Raw genomic sequence first — 12,347 nt, forward strand, 5'->3', positions numbered from 1 at the left:
ACAAGATAGGACACAAGTCATTGTGCTCCCTTTGAGGCTGCATTAGTTTTGAAGCTTGACTGATATAGAAGATTTCTCACAATAAGATGTGACCCGCCTCAGCAAAACTATGAAAACTATGAACAAGTCGGCAGGGCGCAAACTGAGAAAAACGTGAGGGAAAATAGTGATTTTCATTTTATTGCAAAATATACTAGTCAAAGTTATGAAGTGACCCCCCAATGCATTAAATTACCATTTCAAATGCTTTAAAATGGTAAACTTACAAACTGACGATGCAACTGCATAACTTGGATGAATATTCCAAGTTTCCAGCTGACGTTAAACGAAAATGAGAAGTCCAGTTTTTCTCAAACTGCAAATAACTCAAAACGGCCCCAGAGAGACTTGTTCATGGTTTTGCTGTAGCTGGTCACTTAAGTATGTTTCTTTTTTTTCTTTTAAAATCGATTAATTATATGCTCAAAATAAAGCATTCATTAATTCATGCATTTGTTCATTGATTCATTTATTCATGCACTGAGCTTCTGAAAGCAGCCCATTGTTTAAGGATGCTTGTCACAGTAGTCAGCCTACCTGTAGGCCAGATCTTACATTCCTTTGGCATCAGAAGTGTTTGGAACACCTGAGTTAACTGATCTGGATCTGTCTGAACACTTTTGGCAATACAGTGCATATACATTTTGTTTACATTATGAATGTGAAATAACTGATCAGAAAACTTTTTTAGAGTTTTTCCGTCTCCTTAAAATGAGCGTAAAGATAATTTTTGCTCTGCAGTCACCTCAGGTGGACTGCGGATGCGTGGATTTGGATTTTCCATTAAAGCTGCGATTTAAATACCTCCCATGAAACCCAAATAATTCAGAAAATTGTCAAGCACAAAAGGGGATGAATCCAAGGCAATAGAGAAAGAGAGAATCCATTTGCGCTCTCATGCAGAGTCAAAGCTATAAACAAAAGCCCGTAATGAGATATGTGCTTTGAGCTTTTCCACAATTCATTGAGGTTTGTCTCATTGGAATCAAACAGGAAGCATTGATCGCTCTAAGACAAAAACAAATGCATCCTCTGATAGCTTGGACGTTAATTCAAATCCATGGTTTCCCTGTAATGCTACGGGGACCGGAGGCAGGATATGATTTCCTTCAATTTTAGTGAAAGCTATCTTTGCATGTGCTCCCAGTGGTCGAGGAAATGCAGGGCCTTTTTTTTTCAGCGCATCTTTCCTCTGAACAGCTCCTGCCAATATGCGTTCTTTCAAAATATGTGTTCCTACAAACTGAAGCGTTGTTTGTGTCAGAAACTGTCACACACGGGTCCTGCAGACATATCATCAAGTGCATCGATGCAAGCTCAGAAATAAGGAGTGGTTCATTGCACTCCCTCACTTTCAGCAGCTACATTGATCTGCTCCATCCTCATGCATGGCCAATCATTTTGTCTCACTCACTCAACCTTGTTCATATTTAGTCTCTAAAAATGTGTTGACAGGAATATTGTTGAATGTACATCTGAAGTGACTTAGATGACTTTTAAATTATTCCCAGATATCATTGCATCTGCCTGCAACTGGGATCAGGACATTATGAGCATACACTATAATACGCTTAGTGTTACTTTGCAAAATCTGTTCATCAACAAGCATTCCTATTGGTTGCTGTGATTTAGAAATAAAGGATGCTTGTGTTCCTCCATTAGATAGTTTAACCTGCTGCTGTGTATGTGTTAGTAATGGTGATTAATAAATGTTTTGTGCTGCAGAAGCAGATCCTTTTGACCAACTAAATATTTTAAGTTGTCCTGCCTGATAAACTGTGTTGAAGATATTAAACAGTGGCTCTGTGAGAACTATTTGCAGGTAAATGCTGATAAGACGCATTGCCCCTGAGAACCAAAAAAACAGCAATTAAGAAATTTCTGGGTGTGTTTACCTCCTCTGTCAAACCAAGCATCAGAAACTTTGGCATCATTTTGGATCCTGCCATGTCACTAGAGCATCATTCTCGCAGATTAATCAAAAACTGCTTCTTTCAGTTAAGAAATGTTTCTAAGCTTTGAACTTTGGTGTTAAAGGCTGAATTAAAGATGATTATTAATGCTTTTATTTTATCTCGTCTTGACCATCCTCTGCTAACCTTTTGGAGGGCGACTATGGCTTGATGGGTTGAGTAGTCGACAATCAGAAGGTTGTGGGTTCGATTCCAGCTTCCCCTTGCCACATGTCGATGTGCCCCTGGGCAAGGCACTTAACCCCAAATTGCCTAAATTGGTGTATGGGGAGTGTTGGCCTAGTGGTTAGAGCAGCGCACTTGCACTCAGAGAAGAATGCATTAGTGGTGCATATGAGCAGGATGTGTATGCCATGAACAGACAGACCTTCATGGACGTAACATTGAAATGATGGCAGGATAAGGCAAGGAGAAAAATAGCCCCATTGCCAAATGACATAGTGGCAGAGAATGTCTCAAACATACAGTTCCTGTGTTCTTTTTATAGCTCTCTTTGCAGATGTAGAAGCAGACTCAGAGGATATTGCTCTCTCTCTTTTTCACCTTTCTGCCTTTTAGCATTCTGTCTCATCTTTTTCTCTTCCTTTATTTGTTCTCTTCTATCTTCCCATTGTTGTGCCCATTGGATGTTAAATAGTCCCAGAATAAAATCTAATAAAGCAGTAATGCTCCTCAGGTTAAAAGTAAAATCTATTGGGCTCTCTTTGACATTAAGATGTCAATTCTTAATGCTGAACTGCCAGACAGGACATGCTGGGAAAAAAACATTGAGAAACATCATTTAAAACAAACCAGTGTCCAATTGTTTTGCTCTTCTTGCTTGTTACAAAGAGAATGCTCGGGAAAAGCTACAAATCTGGCCACACATCTCTGCATGAAGGGTATTTGGTGGAATATATGAATGCACAACCAAACAGAAAGTTGCAGAAGTCTTTGATGCAGCAGGAAATGCATGAATTCATTTGGTTACAGATGCCAGACTCACAGGGTTTGCTGTTGGATCTGCACCTCTGTTTTACATCAGGAGGTAAAATATTGCACAGTAGTAGAACTTCAAAAATGGGCTACTGTAATTATTAAAAAATAAATATTTGCATATACCCTTTTGCAGGCTTGACTTTAAATATAATAACCACAAATTAGTTTATACCTTCACTCAGTGTGCATTTTTAATCCTTATATCCAACAATCAAAAGCAACGTACAAGGAAAAAATTCCCTTTAGATAAACAGCAAAATCATTCTGTCACATTCCTGTCGTTTATTCAACACAATTACAAGCAAAAAGGATAAAAACATGAATGCACATTAGATAAATAATCCTCAATCTTAATGCCCAAATGAATGTCTGTGATCCCTGTTGGCCCAGACTTAGATGAATGCCGCTGCCGTCTGGAGCTCAATTATGAGGCATCTGCATGGTAATCCCAGCCACCTTCACATGATAAAGACGAGCCCTGTACCAGCACATCATGCCAAATGAGCCTTTTCTGTCACACCTCGCCGAGGAGGAGACATCAAGCCGCTATTGTGTGTGAAACGATACAGAGGACTGACGAGCAGGAAGTAAATATTCAAAGCATTTCCTTTGCAGAGATGAGACACCGGCAGCAGCGATGTCTCGCCTTTTATTATGCATGTTCAATTGTGCGCATATGTGAGCAGAATTAAACTATAAAGCATCATTATAAGGAATTATTCTCATGTACTGACTGAAGTTATGGGAATGTGCTATATTACCTGTTTGTGAACTTGAAATAAAACATTTTAATCTGGAACAATGTGTTTTGTTGGTTGATACGTTATAAGAATTAACACTTTCTGTATGTACTTGCATTGCTTTTGAAAAGTTTACTGATTTAGTTTAAGTTTATTGAATTAAGGTGATCTATTTGGGTTTGGTTATGGTTTCTGATTAATCTTCTCTGTTCTTGTTTCAGATTCTTTCCCCACTTTTTTTCTTCTTGTTAACTCACCTTCTGCTGCATGTTTTCTGTTGATGCCTTAGTCCTGTAGGATGCCTGTTTAGTGCATGGCTATCCATTTTAGGGTTTTTATCAGTTTGTCCAGTTTGGTATTTCGGGTTCAGCAGTTTTTTTTGTTTTTTTTCCAACTAGTGATCTATCCTATATTCTCTTCTGATCCATCTTGCCGTGTAAAAACGGTCAAGGGAGGGGATGTTAGTGGTGTAATGGTTTAGGGGACAATTTTCTGCACACTTTGCGTGACTTTTGCTGCCTTGCTACCAGCTGAGCGGTTTAAATGCCACAGCCTACCTGAGCTGTGATGCTGACTGTCCAGGACTTGATCACCACAGTTCACCAATGTTCTTATGTCCCCCTCCATTTTAAACATGATTATAAGTTTCTTGATTCAACAGAGACAAAACAATTATGACATAACCAAAGGTTTATATCATAAACTAGTCACTTGATGAGATCCTGTTAATATGAGCCAAAATACCTTTTTTTTAACAACTGTCTACAATTGTGTGCACTGAGGACCAGCACAAACAGGACAATGACCCCTTTGAGGCTGCAAAAATTATAATGATTAAAAACTTATTTCACTGCAAAAAGAGAACTAAAAGTAAGTAAAATTTGATTGAAATTACTGTATTTTTTTCCTTATTTGAGCAGCTAAATAACACTATTTGACAATGGAATAAGTATTTTTACCCCTAAAATAAGATAATTAGATAACTAGCACTTGAAATAAGATGATAGAGATGCATCGTTCTTATTTTAAGTGCGAAAAATCTTATTCCACTGGCAAATAGTCTTATTTACCTGCTCAAATCAAGGAAAAATACAATAATTTCAAGAGAATGTGACTTACTTTTTGTTCCCTTATAGTGTATTTTGTGTTGCAGCTGTCTCAGTGTTTCACCCAAAAAAGACAACCCGAAAAACTCCCTGGAATAAAAAACTATACTTTTATATACTTTTTTGCTTATCACCCTTGACAGCAGCTGCATTAAATCTGCTTGAACAAATTGATTTTAATCCTCATTGGAATCAACATATGTTTACCTGAGTAAACAAATGATATTAAAGGTGTCTGAATATTTCAGCCTAATTGCTTCTATTACTGTTGTGTTTATGCTAATAAACACATACTGTTCATCCATGTTGATGAACAATATGATTCATCCCTTGCTTTCTAACAGATCCCTGACCTCACTCTCTAAGGGAAGAAAGTAATTGTTTTGCATGGATTTGGGTCTTGTTCAAGATGCCTCAGGTGAAGTCTTGCCAAAGATTATAATGATATTTGCTTAAATTCACACAAATAAACAACTGAGATAAACAATCAGATGCAATTAGAATTATTGTTCCTTTGGCTCTGAATTAATAACCACTTTAGAGAGGGTGGGAGAACGACGGGAGGCATCCTTTACCTGAATATTGATGACTTCTCTTATCACCACTGATAGAAAAATATGCCACGCCATAAGCCCTAGTTAACATGATCATTTTATATTATACAGGTACATCTAAAAAACAAAAGTACAATATTATGAAAAAATGTTTTGTCTCTGGCCCTTAATTCTTCAAATTTTGATGATTATAGCTTACAGAAAATGTGAATATTACATTACAGCGTAAAAAAGAATATTCTACATTATTATATTATCAGACCAATAATAAAATGTTTTAAACAGCAATTTTAAAGGTCTTGAAAAGTATGCTGACTTCTATGAACTCCAAACTCTTTTGGGGCTCATTCTGCCTGAGTTTCTGCACGGCAGAAACTACAAAACTACAAATGGAAACGGGTGTGGTGCTTTGCAATTCGGATGAAAAAACCTAACGTTAGCTATTCAAAAGAATTATTGCGCTTAATTGGCATGGGGATCCATTAATAAATCTAACTGAGACCAGAAGGATCTGAAACCTCAAAGTTATGTGATCAAAACTGGAGGTTTTCCTCCAGTGGCAAGTTAAGGTTTGATAAAATCAAACCTAAACGGTATCTTGGGGAATAAAGGCGTGTTCTGAAAAAAATGTGTACATTATTAAGATACGTTCTGTGCAATGCTGATTTTCTTCTTGGGGAATTGTTGACGATGAAATAAACTTTAGAGGGAGCTGTTTTCCTTTATAGGATGCAGAACCCTTGGCAATAACACTGTTCATATACACACTGCACCATAAGTGCTGGTCAGACTGTGCCACAAGCTCTGTCTGACCTTCCTATAGCAGCCAACTTTCTAAAGCGCTGTACCTGTTGTCTCATTAGTCTTTGTTATTCTGAATAATAAAAGGTTTCACAACAGGGCAAAATGACACAATGATGAATCTGTAAATAAGCCCATTATAGTGAGGCGCCAGAGTGGCTCCTGTGATTTTCTCTGTCACTACATTAATAATGCCTGAACTTCAGCTCTAGTTGGTCTTCTGAGCCGGAATGGAAATGTAATATTTAACTGCAAACAGTACCTAGTGTTACAAGGTCATCCTATTATTGACAAATACTGCTAAGTCATGTCATGGGGTACTAATGTAATTGGACGCAGGTTGCTACAACAGCAGCATTTTTATCACAGCAGGCTGCGGGATGTCACTCTTTGCTGCTACATATTGTGAAATGGCTGGCAGATAATGCAAGCTGCATACCAATGACATGCATCAAGTCGCTGATTTGTATTCACGTTTTTTTCTAAGTCCAGGCTGGTGCACGGATCTTGTCCATGTACACAGGCAGTCGGTGACACAGATACTTCATTCTAATGTCTAATGGGAATTCTAATGTCTAAATGATGGAAGTGTTGGGGGGGGGGGGGGGCAAGGGGGTGTAAGAAGGCCGGATTCAGCAGCAAGTGGAGGCTTTTAAAACCTGTGTGTGGCGGTAGCAGGTTGCATACAGATTAAACAAGGTAATGCACACCATGTCGACCAGCACTGGAAATATATAAGAATTAAGTGGATGAAAGCTTGCTGCTTATTTAGCAAACTTCTAATTACTTCCAATGCATCATCGCAAGTTCTGCCGTTTTTAGAAATAAGTTGTTCTGTTGCAGATTTGGATTAATAAATTCTAAATCACAGGGTTATAAATATTTATGTGACAATTGAGGAAAAAAAATCTAAGAATTATTGCTCAACACAAATCATCTGAAAAATGCTGAACAGTTTATAAGATCCTCCGCTGACGGCTCTAAATACGGCTAAGGTTTGAGTCGTTCATTTGAATAATATTCCTCTTCAGCTCTTACTCATTTTCTCTGTATATTATTTGATGTAATTATGTAAAAGCATGTTACGTATATGTATAAGGAGTCTTCCTGGGTCTTCTTTCAGAAACCAGCTGTACCCAGCAGAACAGCTGCTGTATAAACTGGTCAAAGCAGCTCCACAGAACGCGGGGATTAGGCTGCTTCTTCTTCTGAAAGGGGGCCAAAAAAGGCCACTTATATTTTTACTTCTTTATTTTCTTCCTCTGTTGATTAAAACTCCCCCCAATGAACAATTCAATTGAATTTAATTAAATTGTATTTATATAGCGCCAATTCATGAAACATGTCATCTCAAGGCACTTTACAAAGTCAAATTCAATCAGATTATACAGATTGATTATACACAGGTTTTGGTCCCGGTGGAGTCAAAGTTGTCCTCATGTTGTTGTTGTTTTTTTACACAGAAGCTTTAGTCTAGCTCAGAAAAAAACATAACCTTAATGCTGAGAGCTCTCAACGCGAGCTAACGTGAGATAAATCCAACTTTCAGAGTTAAGATCTGAGACCTGAGAGTCAGTTCTGACTGTGTTCAGGTAAAAACAATAAGTGGTAAAAGCAACATTGTCATAATTAAAAGAAACAACACAAACTACACACAGGAAAGTAAGTAAAGTAAATGAATCTTGAACATGTGGGTTTTGAGTTTTGATTTAAACAAAGGTAAAGACTCGGTATTGCAGATGTCAGGGGGGAGTTATTTCAACAGCATAATGACTCAAAGCACAGCTAGAACCACCCAAGAACTGCTATACGACTATTCTGAAGTGGACTCCTATGAGCTCTGATCTAAATCCTGTACAAGGAGCTGAAATGAGCCGTTTTGAAGGCGCCCTTCAAACCTGAGACAACTGGGGCAGTTTGCTCACAAGGATGGGGCCAACACACCTGTTGACAGGTGCAGAGGTCTTAGTGACAGTTACATAAATGATTTGGCTGCAGTGATTGGCTAAAAAGCTGGCACAACAAAACATCAATGTATTTGTTCAGGCTTGTTTCATTTGTTTATTTTATTTTAAATGATTCTGTTGAACCACAGTTCAAAAGCAATGTCTGATTTTCATTGGTTAATTTTGGTTTAACGTGTAAATCTTGGTTTGGAGGTTTAGGTTGGAACCTAAAGCATGATACTGTACGTCAAAATTGTCTTTAGTCCAGTTAAACTGATTGATCGGCAGTACTTGATATTTGTCAACCAAGATTCAGTCAAAGTGAGGTAAAGCTTCTTCAGCTGTTAAACCAAATTAAAACCTGATGAAACTGGCTCAGAATGTTTCCCCCCAAAATAAATCTATAATCTTTGCATTAAACCGCATGAAAATGACCAAAACTTTTCATCTTATTCACCAATTTATTAAGCTATGGTGTAAGGGTAAGGGACAGGAAGGTGGATTGAGGAGTTCCTTATTTTTTTATTTTTTTTTCCAGCTTCAAGCTCCGGCTCATTTCCATCCAATGATATTATGCAAATACAGCTTGTGAAAGTCACCGACATCCAACAGCGTGGCTGGTTTCCATTAAAGCGCGGCTATCAGTGCAGAGGGAGAGGCCACAACAAGGTGACCCAACGGAGGGAGCTGTGGTTGAACCGTCACTGACGACAGCAGCTGTGGATTTCAACAAAGTGTTAGAATTATGCGCTCTTTATTACGCTAAAAGTACATTTTAATAACCTGTTTGCTTTAACTGTACAATGGCGTTGTGTCTCAGATAGCTGCATCTCATCAAAACATCTGGAAAAGACGGGTTTGTGAATTGACAAACGTTACACGAATGTACATCCAGCACAAAATGTTTTGTTTAAATCTGTTTCCAGTCGACACTCGTTATCCGGCACCTCAGGTTTCACCAAAGTATCTAGACTAGCACCTCATTAGTGGCCTTAACACTCAGTTTTCCTCGTTGACACGCTTTAACCATGACAGAGGTTTGTTGTAAATGTCAAATAAGTGACCAACCTTTAGCCTGTAGCTGCAGTTTGCCTGACATTTCCAACACATTCTTTTCATCATGCTTATTTAAACAACGAGCTTCACCATTTCTACCTGCCAGCAAAACAAAAAGTAATGATTCAAAACCAAAACAAAGGAATTGTTCAACCTTCATTCATAGTTGAGTATTATTTATGATTTGAAAAAAAAGGTGCTTTAGTTTGGCAATGAAAATATCACAAACGCCCATCCTGACACATTTAGCTGATGCAATTCTTCATCCTTACCTCCACATTATTTTCTGCAATCTGTGAGAAATGCTGATATTGTCATATCAGCTGGGTGGCATGTGCATAACAGCTGCATTGTCTATTTACACAACTGAGCTTTCCATCCATCCATCCATCCATACATACATACATACAAACACACATACATACATACATAAATTTTGCTTTATTAACATATTTTTATGGTTACATTATACACATTTATAGGCAGTAATGGACAATAAAAGTTTGGCAGCCCTAATCCTTTTGTGGAATTGAGCTGCACTGACGTGTTAGTCGACGTTTTGGCTGGAGGTTGGTCTGGTAACTTTAGTAGCTGCAGTTTTGTGGTTTCTCTTCTTTTTTGTCTGAACTTACACTTCTCTGCAGTTCCTCCTCAGGTATTTAGTGCCTGAAGCCTCCATAGAAGTCAGAAAAGTCACCTAATTTCACACATGATAGTAATGTGGTGAGAAGAAAGAAATATCGATAGCTGTTCTTCAGGCTGGTATTAATCTGGAAAACATTTTAGATTTAATTTAAATGCTACTGCATTTAAATTAAACCAAAGCCAAATCCACAGTGTAAATGTATAGTCTTCAATTTTTGATTTTTCATGCGATCTCTCAGACAGTTGTATGAATATCTCAGTTTCTTTGTATAGAAAGCCCACCCATGCCCCGCTCCTCCCCTAAACGAGGGAAATAGATCCTGACATTTACTCAGACTCATGTTTTCCAGACTCTCATTTGGAGAACATGGACACTTTCAGCTCGCTACACAACAGTGTAGTTTTGACAGCATTGCTCACTCACCTGCTTGTCCACCCCCAAACTTTCCTCTGCTCCATGATCTCCTACAGCTACAGCAAAGAAATCAATAATCCAGCCAACATTCACCACCACACGTCAAACTCATGCTCTGTGGGAAAGACTCACTTTCCCTGGAACTCCATCACTACCTCCAACAGTAGAGACCTCTCTCCACCCGCTGTACATTATTTATAATTCCCAATCTCAAACAATCCACTTACTGCTCCTTCTCAGCGCCAATCTGGACTTCCACTATAAACCCAGAAGAACCCCCCCTCCCACTGCATAATAATTTTGATAAATCTTTCCTGCGTCCATGATTTTCTTCTTCTTTTTTTAAGAGTCTAACACTTAACAAATATGACATTCCCTCATATTTATTCCAACTTTTGTTTTTGTCTTCCAAACTATAATTTACCTCAGAAACATAATCTATGATTGCTTACTGAGCGACCTGTAAATATTTGTGAGATTTTACTTTTGGTCTTATTGTGTTATGTTTAATGTGTGAAATCATATTTTACTACAAAGATTTTGGATTTCACTTATATTCTCCATACTGGACTCTTTTAGAGGTCTGAGGGTTCATCTGGGAATAAATGTACCATTTACCATATGTGTAAAGATCGATCAAATAAATCACTGAAAGCTTTTCTGTAGGATTTGGTTATGCAGGAATGTTGAACATGTGACCTGTTTGTATTAATTTAGTCATATATTTTGGATCGTTACGTTGGAAAAAGCATAAATGTCCCGTTTAAATTTTCTGGCTAAAAACCTAATCTTAGAGTCATTTGACCAAAAGCTCTCAGTTCTCATTAAAGTCTCAGGAGAGTTTAGGAAACTTTACATCTTTAAACTTGCACCGGTCGTGCTAAAATACCTTTTCCTCGGATCACTTCAAATTGAACTACAAATATATGAGGCATCACTAATTTTGTTTATAATTATTATTTATTAATTTTATTTTATTTTCCTTTTTATTGCAAGCTGACCCGGTCAGTTCAGAGTCTGCGATTGTAAATTAGAAGTCAACGATTAAATCCTCCTTTCTAAGGAATCAGGAGTGACCCCAGACTAATTTTCATGTCTAAACTCCTGGGAATGGTGTTCCATTACAGAAGAGCTCCTCAGAGCTCAGATTGTAATCAGCATGGAAAGGATGTTGGGGGATTTGTAGCAGGGCGCACTGAGCCAGAAAACCTGACATCCTTTTTAATTCCATCATTCTGACACTCAGTGAGTTTTCAAAGAGGATGAACTGATCGTCCAAATGCATGAACCATAAAAGTATGAAAAATGTTTTGTTACATTTAAAACAATATTATGCATAAGATGTGATGATTTTGACAGTAGATTACCTTCTTGCTCTGTTGTTAGATTCAATCGTTACTCATGAATCTACCTTTTATGGAGGAGTAGCAATAAAAGAAGCTGGTGAATAACATCCCATTTGCCCTTTCTATATTTAAAACTCCATGTGTGAAAGAAACCTGAGACTAAGGGTGTGTTTACACCAGCCCCGTTTGGTCCGCTTTAAATGGACTCTGGTTCGTTTGCTCAGAAGGTTTGGTTTGTCCTGGGAGGAGTGGATGCAGAATCGAACTACGATGCAGACATAAAAAGTGAACAGGGGTCCACCTCAGAACTTGGGTCTCGGCTCGGTTGAACTGAACTCTTATGGGAATGCCAAGCAGACCAGAGGCCTCTCCTAAAGCAGGAAGCGGCCTGCGGTGCAGGGCAGTCTGGGTAAATACAATCGTAACAGAGCAATACTAATAATGACGTAAATCATATAACGTAAATACCTTGCTTAAATCTCCATGGCCCTCTGCCTCGTCCTCCGCTCATGCTGAGCCCTCGGTTGACTTGGGCGTGTCTGGCACACTTTCAAAAGACAGCATTGTAGCCACAGAGCTAAAATCTGAAGCCATATTTTTTTATTTACATTTTCCCGGTTAAAGAAGTCGTGCGGTGTTGCTGACCGTCCTCTTTCATTCTGTGTCTCTTGATGCAGCGTCACCACAGCGCCGTCGCAGGCGAGGGGTTAAACAAGTTGGTCACACAGTTTGGTTTGTTTGACAAAGA

The sequence above is a fragment of the Fundulus heteroclitus genome, unplaced genomic scaffold (assembly GCF_011125445.2).
Source record: "Fundulus heteroclitus isolate FHET01 unplaced genomic scaffold, MU-UCD_Fhet_4.1 scaffold_102, whole genome shotgun sequence".
In the NCBI taxonomy this organism is placed as follows: Eukaryota; Metazoa; Chordata; class Actinopteri; order Cyprinodontiformes; family Fundulidae; genus Fundulus; species Fundulus heteroclitus.